Below are 18,008 nucleotides of genomic sequence, written 5' to 3'. Positions count from 1 at the left end.
TTTTCCTCTTGTTTTTCTTTTATATTTTACCCTTTTGCCTTCACTCCCTGGCTCGGTATCGCTTACATGGCTATTATGCAGAAACACTTTTTTTGTATTTCTTTAAATATTACTTTATTCTGGACCATGTTAAGCTCATATCCATGTGTGATGGGACCTGTAATATAATTACTTTGTGGAGTTTGCAGAATTAGTAAGGCAGCTTTCTTTTCAGCAGTTAAAAAGTACAATACTACACCTTGCACATAAACTGCTAGGCCATAACCAGAACCTACCACAGACCCCCATTTGGTCCAATACAAATTTTCCAGGACTTGCCTCACTTAATCCAATATCGGGTTAACTCTCAACCTAACTATGTTGGCAGATGTTTGGGAAAATGGCCAGGTTATCCAAAGGCTATATGCCATGAAATTACTCCCTTCCCCACAATGCCTCACAAGGTGTGGCAAAAAAAGTAGCCACAGTATTGCATACTTTGTGGGGATGTTCCAGCTTGCAACAATACTGTAAAGATTTTACTTTATGGTTAACAAGGACCATCCTGGGGATGTCATAGCAGCTTTGGAAAGGACTATACTCAACACAAAAGGACAAATGCTTAAATATATGCAGATTTGACATGGCATCAGCCTGTCAGTGCACACATGGGGCGAATTTTGCTCCCATATAGGGGCCAACTGACGGTTTCTCCCAATGAATGCTCCCTATTGCTTTCTAAGCAAGAGATAACCATCTGACCAACAAGTGCACCAACTGGGCCCAGACAATTTCCATTACATTCAGTGGCAGAAGGATTCCCAGCATTGTTACCCACCTGGCAAACAGCGCCAAGTGCCAGTGCCCTAAAAGGTGCCAATTTACCAGTAGAGCTTGGTCTTGTTGACTACAATCATTTTCTCTTTTGGTAAAATCAGTTTCAGTCAGTCCTGGCCACAAATGTACATTGCAATGGCAAGAAAAAAAAGCAGATTTTGTAAAACCCTACATGAGCCCATTATTAAGACCCCTTTAGAGCAAGTCGGCAGCTTATTGGCCTATATATGGGGGCAACGGTCTGTCCAAAACTTATCCAATAAAAATCCTGTTGGGCATTGACTGCCATGTTGATGTGGCAGCCCTAATCCAAAAGCTCTCCTGATCATTTGTATGAGCATTTTACACTATTATTACCATTCAATAGTCAAAGTTCTTCTGCTTTAAGTCTTGATATGTGTTAATGGAAACCATGGATTTCAGTTAAAATCATCAGTGTTCTAACAAAGCAGAAAAATTTAAAAAATGGCGCAAAAGAAAAAAAATCTTGCCATCAATACCTGTGTAATGGGTGGAGCTCACCAACACCCAGCTCCATTAGACACCCTGTGTATGTCAAAGCACAGCTCGATGGTGTTGTCGGTGTTTTTCAGCAAATTAACGTGCTTTATGGAAAGCAGATGTTCTGTTTCGGGGTGCATTCCTTGGGAGCGTTTGAAAAACACAAAACATTTTAACTAAGCTGAAATGGCTGTAGGGGGAGAGAGGCGACCACGATGCGGGAATAATGGACAAACGGATTGGGAACTTGTGTTCTGAGAATCAAAAACAACTGCGTTTCCGACAACAGGCAGGAAATGAATCGGCCCAAGCAGTAAAACAATGGGGTCCTGCTGGTTACAATAATTAGCTATAAAACTGATGTTCAAACGCTTTCTCATTCAATGTGCGCCTGTTTAAAGGTGCATAAAGGATGGCGACAAGTCGGAATTGTATTGCAAAGCTTATGTACCCAGTAACAGATGTGCCTGTCATAGTGCTGCCTCATTTAGTGTGTAATGGGAAAATATACCTTATTTATAGGAGGTATTTGTCTTAAGAGTTATTTTTTTACGTAGGATACTACAGTTTAACCAGGGGTGTAACTATAGAGGAAGCCCAGGGGGCCAGACAGCACAGTATAAGGGTATATAGGTCAACTTAGATAGATTTTTTGGGAGTCGCCCTATTTTGCATCACCTTCCCCCTCCTGCTCCCTGTAATTTGCACCCCGTGACAGAACAGTATGAGGGTACAGCACATTGTGTGTGTATAAAGCATTTCTTTTTCTGTATATTTTAGTCATACAAAAGGATGGAAGCTGCCATATTGTCTTCCCAAGTTGTGCTAAATTGAAACAGCACTGCAGAATTGTATTGTCTTGCTTGCAATCTAAGATTGTTGCCAGGAATTTAGGAGAATAAAGCCAGAGGGTCTGAGCGCAGGAATCATTGCAGAATTCCCCGAGACCATAGAGTAGGAAAGACCCTAGAAACAATGTCAGTTTATTAGAATCATAATGAAACCTCTATACATCATGGCTGTTTTCTACTATAGGATTGGGGGGGGGGGGCATACATTTACCTAAAGTGCTTTACAATCTGTCTATAAGGCAATGCCCATTAACCCTGTAAATGTTTTTAGAGCCTGAGTTCACTAGAGTGCGAAGTTGACATTAGTTATGGAAACGCAAGAGCTATTGCCAAGGTATGTGATGCCCTCTGCCTTCTCCACTAGGATGTCTCTGACCATTAACAAGGCCACATTGACCTACACTGCTTTTTTCAGCCACCAGTACTCCCTGTAGCAATTACAAAGCAAATCTTGGTGTCCAGGAGCTCCTGGGAGTTGTAGTTTGGTAAAACAGCTGAATATGTAGTCGGGAACTTAGTATTTAACGGGTTTTCTACAGCCAACCGCATTTGCTTATGCTGCTAGCCTTGAGCCAATTCCTTCTTCATTTCTAAAAACTCTTGTTCCAGAGAATCTTTAAATGGTTGGGGATGAAGGTGAGCCAGAGGTCCGAGCGTGGTTATCTAGGCCCACAAGAAAAAAATATCTCTTCCAGATCAAATATTCAGCTTTTTTTTATAATGTGCTGCACTGTGCACAGGCAGGCAACACCCAGTGATGAAGATAAGCAAGCTACTTGATCAATCTAGGGGTAAGTTTTAAGGAGGAATCAATGGATATCCCTGTCCGGTTTCTTGCCTAATGGAGCAATCTAGAGCAGTGATCAACCCAAGAAGTTGTTAAGATGCAGGGTGAGAAAGCACTAAACAGCCACAAGATGAAATGGCTCCTTTAAAAGGGGTAATTATTATAAGTGGTTTGTAGACAATGCTTGTGTGATCTACTGGTCACAGTTCAGCATGATATTCTACCTTTCTGACCACTTGGCACAGGGGGGAAAGTTCTTTTGTAGATACAAGAGGAAAGTAAAGCTGCCCGTACACCTTAAGATCCGCTCACTTGGCGATGTCGCCAAGTGAGCGGATCTTCTCCCGATATCTCCCCACCTACGGGTGGGCGATATTGGGAGAATCCAGGCAAATACGATTGAATTATTACGGCGGGTATAGGCAGTCGGTCCGGGGACCATATCAATGAGCCGATGCGGTCCCCGATCCGACTAGATTTTTTAACCTGCCCGTCGGTAATGCCCATACACAGGCCAATTAGATGCCGAATCTGTCTAAGGGACCGATATCGGCAGCTAGAATCGGCCTGTGTATGGGCACCATAACCTTAACATAAGTCTAGCAGATATTCACTATCAAGGTTCTTATCCTGCCCAACAAAGACCCAGGTCTGCTCAAGGGACCTTGTATCAGCATTTTCTCTATAGACAATATCATTGTATCTCTTTTCTCCACAAGGTTTTGTAATGAAAGCACAACCTGTTCCTCCAGGATGTAAATTAAATCTTAACTGGTGGAGCCAAACCCTCCCTCCCCAAATAGGAATCATGGAATCTATTACAGAAAATTCTGTTCTACTATAGTATTATATCATTAACAATTTTACTTGTTTCCAGTTAGAACAGAGAGTCTGTGTTTTTTCAGGACATTCAGAACTTTTACTGTGTAAGGCAGTGAAGTCCAACCTAGAGCCTTCCGGCTACAACACCCATTATCGTTTGGCTATTGGATGCCAATGAGATTCTGTCAGTTGCAGTTCAAGAACAGTTTGAGGGGAACAGACCAGTACAATGGAAAGAGAACAGACATTACCCCCAATTCCACCTTAACCCTGACTATGTTTGCCAGCTAGGCAGTATTTTACTGGCCCATTGTTGCATTCCAATGGGTGCCACTTAATGATTAAAGGTAAAGGTTATGGGTTGTACCATCTACAATGAATTAGGAAACTTACCATAGACCTACAGAGGGCTAATATTTTACAATTCAGATTCTAATACCAAGACATTCTGGGAGAGGACTGTATCAACCTGCCAAAGTGTTCCTCGCATAACACTTTGGCTGCCTACCCCTAGTTCCATCCCTCTGCTGCCTACCCCTAGTTCCATCCCTCTGCTGCCTACCCCTAGTTCCATCCCTCTGCTGCCTACCCCTAGTTCCATCCCTCTGCTGCCTACCCCTAGTTCCACCCCTATGCTGCCTACCCCTAGTTCCATCCCTCTGCTGCCTACCCCTAGTTCCATCCCTCTGCTGCCTACCCCTAGTTCCATCCCTCTGCTGCCTACCCCTAGTTCCATCCCTCTGCTGCCTACCCCTAGTTCCATCCCTCTGCTGCCTACCCCTAGTTCCATCCCTCTGCTGCCTACCCCTAGTTCCATCCCTCTGCTGCCTACCCCTAGTTCCATCCCTCTGCTGCCTACCCCTAGTTCCATCCCTCTGCTGCCTACCCCTAGTTCCATCCCTATGCTGCCTACCCCTAGTTCCATCCCTCTGCTGCCTACCCCTAGTTCCATCCCTCTGCTGCCTACCCCTAGTTCCATCCCTCTGCTGCCTACCCCTAGTTCCATCCCTCTGCTGCCTACCCCTAGTTCCATCCCTCTGCTGCCTACCCCTAGTTCCATCCCTCTGCTGCCTACCCCTAGTTCCACCCCTATGCTGCCTACCCCTAGTTCCAGCCCTCTGCTGCCTACCCCTAGTTCCATCCCTATGCTGCTAGTTCCAGCCCTGTGCTGCCTACCCCTAGTTCCAGCCCTGTGCTGCCTTCCCATAGTTCTCATGACTGGGTTTACCAAACAAGCACCTGCTTTAAGAAGAGGTTCACTTTATGAAATCCAAAGGCTGTTACAGTCTGTGATTAAATGCAAAACATTTTATGGCCTCTTATTTCTGTACAATGCAACAATCATAAGTGTAATGGTAGCGTCATGCTTGATTTAATGCCGATTGTGTTCATTAGAGGGTTTGCTTTCGCCAGGGGACGAGCATTCTATACCGACCACAGTAGCCACAAATAAACATTTATCAGAAGGAATTTATCACCACTCCTTATTCAAGAATTTTTTCAAGCACAATCCCCCAGAATGCCCCAAAATGTGTAACCCTATCTTCCTATACATTACCCAGTGCTATAAGACTTCACAAATCAAGGCTGTTGGATAAGTTTCAAGATTTTCTGCTTTAACAACGGTTTTGTTGAAAGCTTTTAAATTCCGGCCACTCTGCCAGTTTGAAAACACATCAAGAATATATCTTCCAGTCCGCTAGATCTCCTTCCTCTCTCCAACACCTCCGAAGTCCGTCTGGTATGGAGGCCGCCCCATGCCAAAGCCATTAAATGAGGTGCGGATGCCTTTAAATCATAGTGGCACTAAATGATTATTTGCCAATAAAATAAAACTCTATGGTCCATAAAGGTGATACCACGAACCGAGTGGGAACGGGGGGGATTTGTGTTATTGCATTAGTTTGTGCAATTAAATTATTTTGGCGTGCATGCTGGAAATAAAAACCACATAAATTGTTTTCTTGTAGAAAAAGAAACATTTTAAAGAAAATGCTTTGGGGTTTTTTTTTATAACAGGATTTTTGGAAGAGCGTTTCCAGACATATTTTTCTCATTTTAATACAATGCCTTTATATCTGTACGGACCAAACGGTGCCTATTTATCCTTGAACATTATCATGAAGGAATCTGTTTGAACCTGAAGATCAGTAATTAATAGTAGCAAAAGTGCCACTGATCGAAATTGTGGGATGTGCCCACTGAAAATAGAGTACTGATCACTACTGAAAGGCCACATATTGGGAAACACCGAACGTAATAACACTATGTTGCCCTACTGTCCCCATATTTCTGTCACCATAGTGCCCTACTATCAATTTTGCTCCATCTTGCTTTTCATTCCCCATCTTACCTTGTTGTCATCATCTCTTTCTAATGTCTCCATCTTTCTCTGCTGTCACTATCTTTTTCTAGAGAATACATCTTGCTTTATTCACTGTCACTATGTTGCCCTACTGTCACCATCTTGTGGTGCTGTCACCATCTTGTCCTACTGTCTCCACCTTGCTCAACTCTTGCCATCTTCCCCTACTATCTTTATCTTTTTCTATTGTGGCTATCTTGCTTTACTTTCTCCATCTTCTTCTGCTGTCACCATCTTGCTCTACTGTCCATCTTGTCCTACAGTCTAATCTTGCCATGTTGTCACCATCTGTTGCTAGTGTCTCTATCTTGCTCTACTTCCATCATCTCATGCTGCTGTCTCCACCTTACTAGACTGCTGCCATCTTCCCCTACTATTACTATAATTTTCTATTGTGCCTATCCTGCCCGACTGTCTTTATCTTGCTCTGCTGTCACCAACTTTTTTTCTCTGTTGCCATCTTGCTCTGCTGACCATGTTTTATTTAGTCATAATCTTTCCCTAGTATCTCATCTTGATCTACTATAACGATCTTTTTTCAACTGTCGCCATCTTGCTGAACCGTGACCATCTTTTTATATGGTCATCATTTTCCCTAGTGTCTCATCTTGCTCTTATGTCACTATCTTTTTTTTATCGTCGCCATATTTTTCTATTATTGCTCTTTCTCTATTGTCACCATCTTGCCCTACTGTCTCTATTTTGCTCTACTGTCCCCATCTTTTCCTACAGTCATTATTTTCATCTTTGTCTATGTTACATATTGTATTACACTCTTTCTCCCTACTAGTGGTGGATGCTGCCCTTTTTAGGACCCACAGAAGACAAGCTGTATATATGGGCAGTAGTCATAGCTATAATACAGTTGTATGTTAAGCGCACCATTTCAGCAGTTAAATTATACCACTGAGAAATGCAACTGGCCAGCTCCTCAGAGGCAAAAACTCAATGGATGAGAAAACCAGTGACTGTCTCCAGAAACTGGGAAATGGCAGCAATTACCGAATCGCTTAACTGCAAACTAATGTGTTATCCAACCTTAATGTGCTCTGTGGTGCAATTCCATGATTAAATCTAGGGCTCTCCTACCCTTGACTATAATACAAAGAATGATGTGATGTTTCTGACAAAGAGGGAAGCAATGTAACCACTTGGAAGAATTATGTTACTTTAAACCCAACATCCAGGATAAGGAATCCAAGAAGCCAGTGTGAGGAAGGTTTGCGCAGAGGACAGCCAAGACAGCCAGAGCAGATATCTCCCATAGCTTTGTTATTTTTTGCTGTTATTTCAGTTGTATTAGGGTCACTGACCAAAAGCTATGTCAGGATGCCAAGAGACCCAGTGTGAAACAGGAGAGATCTGTTTTCTCTGTTTACCAAAGGGGAACCAGCCATGTCAGTGCATGAGAAATAATGACTTTGATGTACACTAGTAGGGGGTTTGCAAAAAAACAAAACTCCATTCCATGCACTTAAACTATGGAAAATTGATGAAACTATAATTTTTTTAAGTAATATTATACTCAAGATTTACCCAAACTTCAATACTACAGTTATGTATCTTGCTAGAGGGCAAGCCCCACAGGTGGGGTAAATGCTGTAGTCAGCATTATTGAGCACTAAAGAGTTATCTGAATATCATGGTTGCTGCATTGGACTCGGGTTATCTTATTATGGACAAGACCCAGTTAATTGGAATAGCCAATTATACTCAGAAGAGCTGAAAGGAAATGTTGCAGTGGGCAACCAGTAACAATCTGAATAGATTCCATCACAAAAATATGAAGATGGGAACTACTGGAGAAACGATAGCCATATGCTTTCCAGGAGTCAACACTGGTTTAAAGGATAAGTAAGCCTTTTATCATAAAAACTCCTAAAATGACTCTCTACAGCCCCCAGAATAACATACCTTTCTCCTTGCATTCTGTCTCAAGTAGATTCTGTATTACAAGCAGCTCAGCTGCAGCTCTTTCAGTTACATCCTAGTCTCTTCTTCTCTCTTTGACAGTGCTGATGGTTGAAGAAGTGCCTACTGCGCATGCTTGCTGCCTCCGCTCCAATGGAAATCAATCATGCATACACAAGAGGCACCTTTTTGACTATCTGCACAGACAAAAAAAAAGCGGGGGCGGAACTTGCTAGACTAGGAAGTAGCCCAGAGAGCTGAAGTTGAGCTCTTGAGACCATAAAAATGGTTCTTCAGACCCCAACATGACACACAGCGTCTTCCCATTGTTAAATAATTCAATTTTGACTTCACGGTTGAAGTAATTTAACAGGGATCACTACCCATAACCAGCACATATTTTATTTTATACAGATATGGTAGTGCACAAAGTAAGAACAGTAACACCCTGTAACGCATAGCAACCAACCAGATGTTTGTTTTTTCACTAGTGCAGCAGAACAGTAACGTCTAACTTTTTATTGGTTGCTTTGGGCGCACAAAGATAAGGTCACCTTTGTTGTGATAAGTTATAACCTCCAAACACAGCTTGTGAGGAATTCAGTTAGCTTTGTGCTAGAAATGTAACATTTATTGGGGTATCAACCAGTACAAAATTTTAAGTGAGATCTGAATGTTGAGTAATGCACTTACTTTATGTGTTAGTGGGACTTATTGGCAACATATAAGCCAACTGAATGCTACCCAGTTTGAGAAAACACTACCCATGGCCGGTCAACTCCAACAATAAGGCATAACAGTGCAAGCTGTGGTGAATCCCATAAGCCTATGGACTAATAAGCAAAAGAAAATAATTTCTGAATTCTTGCATTTCAGTCCTTGAGAGTTTCGTCCTGGAAGACGAAAAAATAAAAATCCCCGATACATCTGTAGAGCTTAAGTACAGTCCTAGGGGAGCACTAAGTCAGACGTTGTAAAGCGATCGATGTTTATTCACAGGAGACTGAGTATAACTTACTGGGCCTCCAACAGGCTTAATCATGGGTACCGTATCTCTAAAATCTACCATGTAAGGAATCTCTCAGAATTGGAACGGTGCCTCGCTTTTATTGAACATCGTATGTCTGGAGACACCAGTCCACAATAAAGGAATATAAAAACTCAATAGCCCATGGCTGTCACGGATTTAAAGATTATTTTCCATATACGCACAAATAAATGCACATTTATTGCCTATCTGTAAGGGATTTTAGAGAGTTTAGCTTGAATATCAAGGGAACTAGTACCAAGGAATGTTACCTAAATACGCACCATGGTGGTTCGGTGGTTAGTGCCGCTGCCTTTCACAACTGAGGGCCTGAGTTTGATTCCAACCAGGCACTATCTACAAGGAATCTGTATGTTCTCCCCAAATTTGTGTGGGTTTCCTCTCATACTACAGGAAGATACAGGCAGGATTATTGGCTCCTGATATACCTGATCCCACAAGTGTGTATTTGAGACCTCCTCATATTATCAGATTCGTTGGACTGATGTGTACCAGAGCTGGGGCTATAAATAAAGGATACTAATAAAAACCACCAGTTGTGTATGCTTTACCTCATTGACAGATGCAGGACAGGTTCCATAGTAACAAAAGAAAAAAAGCCATAAAATCCATCAAGTTCAACCTTTTTGAAATACCAGCCTATAAGTTGATTCACATACCATTGAGCAAGATTCCAGTTCACCCCCTAGAAGGGTTGGTGCCTATTCTTTAACAAATTATTATATTTCTGCATGTCCTTTTCATCTAGAGAGGCAACCAATCAATTTATGAACCCCACCAATTAAATACTCTTTACCACGTCTCTTGGTAAGAAAAGCCAAAAATTGACTGCCCTACCAATGGTCACAACGTGCAGGTAGATTATCCATATATAAGGTATAGCTTAGGGAATTTAGGGCTTAACGGTATTTAAAAACAAAATAGTCCCGCTCAGAAATACCGTTTAATGGTAATGAAATGTTATTCAACCTTTTTTCTAAAGGGAATATCATGACTTGGTAGATTCCTAGGCCACCTCCCATAACACCCTTCAGCCCCTCAGTTACATGCAAAAAGAGGGTGGAGAGGCTGAAGATTAATTTATTATTAAACATGCAACAATAACATAAATGCACTTCATTTAACCTAAAACATCTGCTAAAAGCAAAATGCCAAGCCTGAAGGTAAGCCTCAATGCTAAACCTATGCCCAGGCCCAGCAATGGGAAAGTTAGGTGGTAACTGGGCATGGCCTAAAATGTCCCAAATGTAGGGAGGCATAGAAATAGGTTCTGTTGTTGGATATACAGTATGGCTGGCAAATATATATTATCGGTAAGGTGCAAGGTGTGATTCATCTTATATAGCCCTAGGCAAACACTAGCCAATAAAATACTTAGCTTAACTGCAGAACTGGCTTAGAACTTGACCAGTGGTTTGATCGATTGGAAATTCAGATACATTCCAAAAAAAGTCAGTGAGCGCAAGGCCAATGTCGTGCGGATGGAAAGCATGCATTCCTAATATGTCTATTATATTCAGCAGATTCACCCAAAAGAGAAATGCGTTGGCTACAAATGAAAATGAAAGCATGTGGTGTATGGCAATGGAAAGAGGATGGATTATTTGGCAGCACAACATCTGCGTGTGAAATTATCTTTCAAACTATCCTGCTGTGAAGTATGTTTTGACTGCTAAATATCTAGCACTTCATAATAAAAATATAAAAATTAGTGATCTCTCTATATTTAAAGCATTGGCCTGGGTGAAATCCTTTTATGTGTCTTTGAAGTTTCCCAGTTTGTTGAACACCATATAGCTATGCCTTTCCCATGACTGAAGAAAGCTAGGTGTCAATGGGCATGTAGGGTGAACCATAACTCCCAAGATTCCTAGCTGGAAAACTAGGCTCACCTCCCAGTCAAGAAACATCAAACATTCCACCCTAAAGATTTACTAACCAAACTTTTGAGTAAACCCTGTCATTTTTGGGTCAGTCAACGATTGTCCACTTCAATAGGGACAACAGAGGAAGACAACGTGTGTATGAGGGAAGACTGTTAATGATTTTGCAATTGGCTCAGGAGGATTTATGACTGGTAGGCAAAATCAGAGACAGAGAAATAATTTTTACCTACCATTATGCCATTTCTGTGTGTGTGGGACCGTGGGTTCCAACTGTTAAAAGATCACATCAGAATGAACCTCCCTTTGAAGGGAAACTATTGTTGACCAGGGCCTGTCTTTAGGGTGTGAAGATGAAAATCAAGAAGCATCATCCCTTCCTGATATCTATGTGTAAACCAATCAAATAAAAAAGGAATCGCCCTGCGTATGGCCAATAAGGAAAGACATTCTTTACAATAAGGTTATTATAATAGATGAATTCCTTGCCTAGGGCAAAACCACAGGCATGTTTGGATGCTATGTGCATGATAATTAAATGTGTTGAACCAACCGAGTATGCTCAGCAATAGCCAAGTAAAGAGTCTGGAAAAATGCGCCGGGTTCCGCAGAGCTTGGGTCAGGGCAGGTTTCTAAAAGGAATGAATATCATTGCCTTTGGGAATTGAGTGGTCTTGAACTTGATGAGCACACGTTCATCCGGAGTTACAAAGCATATGGGAGCCAGTCCGTAGGTTTAGGAAGATGAGGAGGTCAACTTTTAAAAGAGCAGTTTAAAAGGAATGCGGATAGCAAACACCAGATCATAGAGGTCCAGCATAGGCAGAGACTCATCTGGTTGCACTAAGAAGAAGACATTGAGGCGCAAAGGGAAGCAGAGAGATAGAACAGTTGTCTGACATCTATGTAAGGTCAGAGTAGGTTTCCTTATGGATGGGAATGATTAGAGTGTGTAAATACAGAAGGAAATGGGCCATATGTTAGAGCAAAAGGTTATTATACAGGTAATTTAATGTCAACATTAATAGGGATGATTTAGCACAAAGATGGGCATGGGTCAAACGAGCAGCTGGTAAGACATAAGGAGGTCGCTCCTGGAATTCAGCACAGAAATATTCCTTCTATTTATTATCTCACCTTCTCCTATTAAAGGGACACGCTTAACAGTTTATGCACAGCATGTGAGGGATATATTGTGTGTGCTGGGTTCACTTGGAGGGGTTGAACTTGATGGACTATGTAACAAGAAGGTTCTGATATCTTAAAGAGATATGATGGTCCCACCCTCCAAAAACATATAGGCAGCTTAATGGGCTTCCCTTCAGGTGTGAAAGGCATAGGGACGACAGGGAGTGTACAATGGGGCAGGAAATGATGGGAATGATGTATATGGGCGAGGGCACACTGGGGCTCATTCATCAACACTAGCCAAATTTACACCTGGGTAGTAACCCATGGCAACCAATCTGTAGTTAGATTTTTCCAGCCAGAGGAAGGTAGAACAATAAAAGCAGATTTCTGATTGGTTGCCATGGGTTAGTGTCCAGGTGCAAATTTGCCCAGTGTTTATAAATGACCCCCGCTGGGTGTATGGTCCACTTCTCTCCACCTGCGATATAAGGATAATAATCTCCTTCTTCTGGCCTGTAACCCACCCTCTAGGGGCTATTTTTGTGATAAAGTTGGCAAGGTTGGCATCCCATTGTCACTCTTTTATGACAATGAATGGTGGCACCATCCCATGCAATCTCCTAGATATGAACCATGTGGCCATCGCTGGTGTGTGCAAGTCTAACCGTAGCAATCAGATAAACGCGCGCCTTTAAATCTGAACTTGTTTGGGGAAACGAATGACCCCGTGTGAATTCCAAACCCCTACAAATAAATCACATTCCCGCACATGTTTTCCTCGACTGGTCGGCGGAGCAGGCATCACACATCGTGTGCAGCAGAGAATAAACCCTGCCGAGATATCTTGCAACATTGCCTGATTACATGGCAGGGAAAGGCCTGAATCCTCCAAATAAATCTGGTTTGTATTATTAAACTAATCTGTGCCATAAGTGGAATTTTTTTGTAGCCCCTATGTCAATCCAAGATGTCTACTAAGTAAACACATAGCAGCTTATCATATAAATAATAATATTTCAACTGTAGCGGCACAGTGCAGACCCGGGAGCAACCAGTGGAATTTTCAGTTGTTTCTGAACTACAGCTCCCAACGTGCCCCCCCCAACCCCCCCTGCCAATTAATGGATGGAATCACATTGGACAAACCTCACACTTCTGTTAGGCAGCGGCCATAAGAAAGAATTAAGCCATCCTCACACTCCTTTTGTATGATGTCAGTATCTTACGATGATGTCATACACAATTTGCCCCAGTCAGACAAAAGGAGGTGGTTTACAGTTTTAGCATAAAGGGTGACTGATGCCAATCTGGCTGGTTAGTTGGTCCCAACGATCAGCCCCTCCCCTATGCAATAACCTGTGACAGAACTGGCACTGACTGCCAACCATGGTAGGTGACAGGGTATATAATGGGCATTTAACTTGACACTGTAGCACTGGAGGGTGTAGCATGGAAAGGTGCCTAAGCAGGGTGATTTGGACTGGTTAGTTCATAAGGCAAGCAAGAAGCCATTCACTGTCTAGCAATGTGGCTCAAGACATTATCTGTTATAAACCATATTCATACATTATTACTATAAATGGGGATTAGCTAACTGCCACCCTCTAGAGGTTGTTGGAAACACAACTCCCAGAGTTCCCAGTTGTAACACTGGGAGGCTGCAGACTGCCCTCTGCTGGTTACATGTGCTGAGTGAATCTAGCGGCCGCTATTCCCAGGATATATTATAATGGGATCAGACAGAGTATGTGCTGCTAGAAACCACAAGCCATGCCGGTTACAACAGACCGGGACAAGATTTTGGTACTTTCCACCTTTTCTTGCCAAAATGTATTGGTTTTCGGATGAGAAACCCCCATAGTCTTGTGCAGGAAGGTGTCTGCAGCTGATGCGGAAACTCTTAGCAATTAGTGGCAATCTGTGGATTCTGGCAAATGCCAGAGGGACTCCTGTAAGATGCCATAGACAGTCACTAATTCGTGGGCCGGTGAGGGGCAGTTTGGGCCTCTGTACTTGAATCCCAGCCTGGGCCTGCAAAGGCATATGGGGGTAACTTAAGTTTTAACTTGGCTGTCAAAACAGCAATTATTTTTGCCCCTATTTTAAAAGTCTCACCCCAGTACCAGATATTTGTCATAAAATTAAGCACTTGAGTGGAGAGGGAGGCGGGCCACCCTCTCCACTCAGGGGAGAGGGGGCCCCAAGAGATGAAAATGCAGTATGTGGGTCCAGAAAAGGGGTCATTGCTTGTGAGGAGAGGGGAGAGCGTGAATCAGGGGCAGGGATATGGCATAATGGGCTATCACAGGGCAGCTCAGCAGCATGTATCCACAGGGCTTTATTTCTTAGAGCCCCATTTTGGTTGCTGGCAGGGCCCACCAGCCACAAGGCATAGGTGACCAATGTTTAATAACTGGGACCCCCACAGTGGGGATCATGCTAACTAAAGCTGGACATAAGATTTGTTCATTTGGAGAGGCCATCAAACGAAAGGATCTTTCTCCAGACCTATCAGGTTAATTCGATTGTGTGGCCCTAGGGTCAAACGACTGAATTACAACGGGACTATGAGCTGTAAACAAGGACCTCATCAATGAGCCCATGCAGTCCTCAATCTGACGGTAAAATCAAACCTGCCAATCAAAATTCGGACAGATGTCGGCTGGGTAAGCCAGTCTGAGGGCCCCATACACGGGCAGATAAGCTGCCAAATCTGCCCATGTGTGGCCACCTTATAGCTATGGTAGTACTATTGTAGTAAAGGTAGTAGTATGGTAGTACAGGTAGAAGTAAGGTGCCCTAGGATGACTGATGGCGGCTCTGCCCGATTGCCGTATGCACACAGACCTTATTGCACATACGCCAGTCGGCAATGAGGAGGAGCAAGGATGTGTGCCAAGAGCAATGCCGGGCATACATCCAGTGCTGGTTATAACCCCCTCCCCTAAGCCTATCTCCCCCCAAGCACCCCCTCCCACAATTGTAGCCCCTCCATGTGAATTTTACAGGATTACAGTTTAAATGCCCATCTTTGTGCTACATGGGAAGTCACTGTCAGTCCCAGCTCTGAAACAGTTAAATCAATTATCGCCTGGTACAATTATATTTATGACAATTCCCAAAACATTTCACGTGAACTGTGACATGCTCTAATACTCAAAATAAGTCTTTTCTTTTCATGGCAAAAACCAGAACCAAATTTTCCAGTACAGGTATTGGACCCCTTCTGGAAACTCTTTATCCAGAAAGTTCCGAATTACAGAAAGGCTGTCTCCCATAGACTTTTTAATCAAATAATTCACATTTTTAAAAATGATTTCCTGTAATAACAAAACAGTACCTGTACTTGATCCCAACTAAGATATAATTACCCCTTATTGGGGGCAGAACAGCCCTATTGGGTTTATTTAATGGTTAAATGATTCCCTTTTCTCTATAATAATAAAACAGTACCTGTACTTGATCCCAACTAAGATATAATTACCCCTTATTGGGGCAGAACAGCCCTATTGGGTTTATTTCATGGTTAAATGATTCCCTTTTCCCTATAATAATAAAACAGTACCTGTACTTGATCCCAACTAAGATATAATTACCCCTTATTGGGGGCAGAACAATCCTATTGGGTGTAATTACTGTTTAAATAATGTTTTTTGCAGACTTTAGGTAGGAGATCTGAATTACGGAAAGACCCCTTATCCGGAAAACCCCAGGTCCCGAGCATTCTGGGTAATAGGTCCCATACCTGTAGTATCAAACAAGACCAGGTCCCTCTCCTGCTCTGACCCTGAAACAGGGAAAAATGTAATAAAGTCTCATTCAACCTGATTGGCTCCCTGCTGCGCCAACTCATACTCAGAGGTACTCAGAGGTACTCAGAGGTACTCAGCGGTACTCAGCGGTACTCAGCGGTACTCAGCGGTACTCAGCGGTACTCAGCGGTACTCAGCGGTACTCAGCGGTACTCAGCGGTACTCAGAACTTCATGTCACATGGTAGCAGTCATTTTCATCTACTCACCTTTTATTATTATTATTAACATTTATTTATAAAGCGCCAACATATCCCGCAGCGCTGTACAATAAGTGGGTTTCATACATTGGACATACAGAGTAACATATAAAGCAATCAATAACCGATACAAGAGGTGAAGAGAGCCCTGCCCAAAAGAGCTTACAATCACCTTCTCATTTATTATAATCCATGCCCCCACACCCCGTCTCTATACCCCCCAGGTACACCTCTCCCATAATCACCAGTCAGGGAAGACTCTGAACTCATCTGCACATAAATGCACATCCCATGCAACATTCCTACTCTATACTTTACTATCGAGTTTACTTGGAAGGGTTGAACTTGATGGACTCTGGTGTTTTTTCTATGTAACTATATTCAGATTATTTTAACAGCAATTGCCACCCTCCAGTTCTACTACATTTCCCAGCATCCTCAGCTTGCTGTTCTGACTCAGTATACTGACAGACACAGTTCTGAGCCCATGGGGAAGCCATACAAACACAGAGCATTTGAAGCTCTAAGCTGCTTCTAAACTACATTTCCCAGCCCTTCCTGACTCCAAGATGCTGAGAACATTACAATGGAAATCTCTAACATGTGACCATTGCCAAACTACATGGCCCAGCATCCTTTGCTAACCAACTGTGTTTCTGCTCTATTTTGAGGACCCAGACACAACTTTTCAAAACGACTCACCAGTCACTTTCAGCAGAGATAAATATGTAAACAGTACCCTCAGCCCCAGTTACGGACTACATCTCCCAGCATCCCTTGCAAGCCCATTCTGAAGATGACATTTGGGATCCCCCCCCACAGGAGATGGCAATGAGGAATGGCTGCACTTACCTACTGGCGCTGTGTCCCACTCGGATCTCCCGTGTAGCAGAAATGTCTGTGTGGGCCCTACATGCAGGGGGCAGATAACAGGCTTATCTGAGGGAGAGCATAGCACACATGTCCCCAGCAGACTCACTTTCATGGAAATGTTATGGGTGGGGGGGGGGAGCCTGAGCAGCGGGACGAACCATCCAAACCTTCAGCTGCTCAGTCTGAGCCCTAGCAAGGCTTTCCCCCAAGCATTTGTTTCCCCTTCTCCCCCTCTTTGCTCCTCTGTGAGTAAGATGCTAGGATACCCCCCATGAACCCCTCCTCCTCCCAGAGCAGCCCCCCCTCACACTGGCATGGAAAGTGGGAGAGTGCGGCTAATTGGAAGGACATTGAGAGGTTGTAACTGTGTCAGGACTCTCTGCTATTAATCAGGCACCATCTGAGCTCTGCCTCTCTGCCTGCTGGGTGGGGGGAGTTTAGGGGGGACTGCTGGAACTTTTTTTTTTTTTTATGTTTACTAGAGTTTTTTTACACAATGCTTTTCTCCATTCTAATCACAAACAGGCTTCTCTCCCTCTCAAAAAAACACCCCCATTCCTTTCTAAAGGACTATTTTTTCTGCCCTAGAGGACTATTTCATTGCCAGAAAAAAAAAATAAACAAAAAATGTGTTCCCACTGACTGCTAATAGGGTTAGGCACAATGGGGTCCTCATGGGAATTAAAAGTCACGGAAGGGGTGTAAGATGCCCATACTTGCCATTTAATCACAGGGGCCTCATTGCTTATAGCCCTTTAGTTCTCACAAGGAGGTGGGTGTTTACCAACAGCTTAAGTCGTATAAACTGAGCACCGTTACCTAATTTTCTCCCATTCTTACTACAGGTATAGGACCCATTATCCAGAATGCTCAGGCCCAAGGGTATTCCAGATAAGGGGTCTTTATGTAATTTGTCTACTGAAAAATCAAATAGATATTAACTGAGCCCAATAGGATTGTTTTGCATCCAATACGGATGAATTATATCTTAATTGGGATCAAATACTAT

General features: G+C 43.0%; 1 protein-coding gene across 1 annotated transcript in view; it reads right to left on the bottom strand.

Annotated features, from left to right (window-relative positions):
- Nucleotides 1-17,363, bottom strand: part of ripor3 (RIPOR family member 3) — an 87,373-nt gene extending 70,010 nt beyond the window's left edge. The window contains exon 1 of the mRNA XM_031894640.1: nucleotides 16,979-17,363. The gene's annotated coding sequence lies outside the window, so the exon portion shown is untranslated. The remainder of the gene's footprint in view (nucleotides 1-16,978) is intronic.
- Between the last annotated feature and the right edge of the window lie 645 nt (nucleotides 17,364-18,008).

The sequence above is a fragment of the Xenopus tropicalis genome, chromosome 10 (assembly GCF_000004195.4).
Source record: "Xenopus tropicalis strain Nigerian chromosome 10, UCB_Xtro_10.0, whole genome shotgun sequence".
Taxonomy (NCBI): Eukaryota; Metazoa; Chordata; class Amphibia; order Anura; family Pipidae; genus Xenopus; species Xenopus tropicalis.
This window is presented reverse-complemented; position numbering and strand designations above follow the sequence as displayed.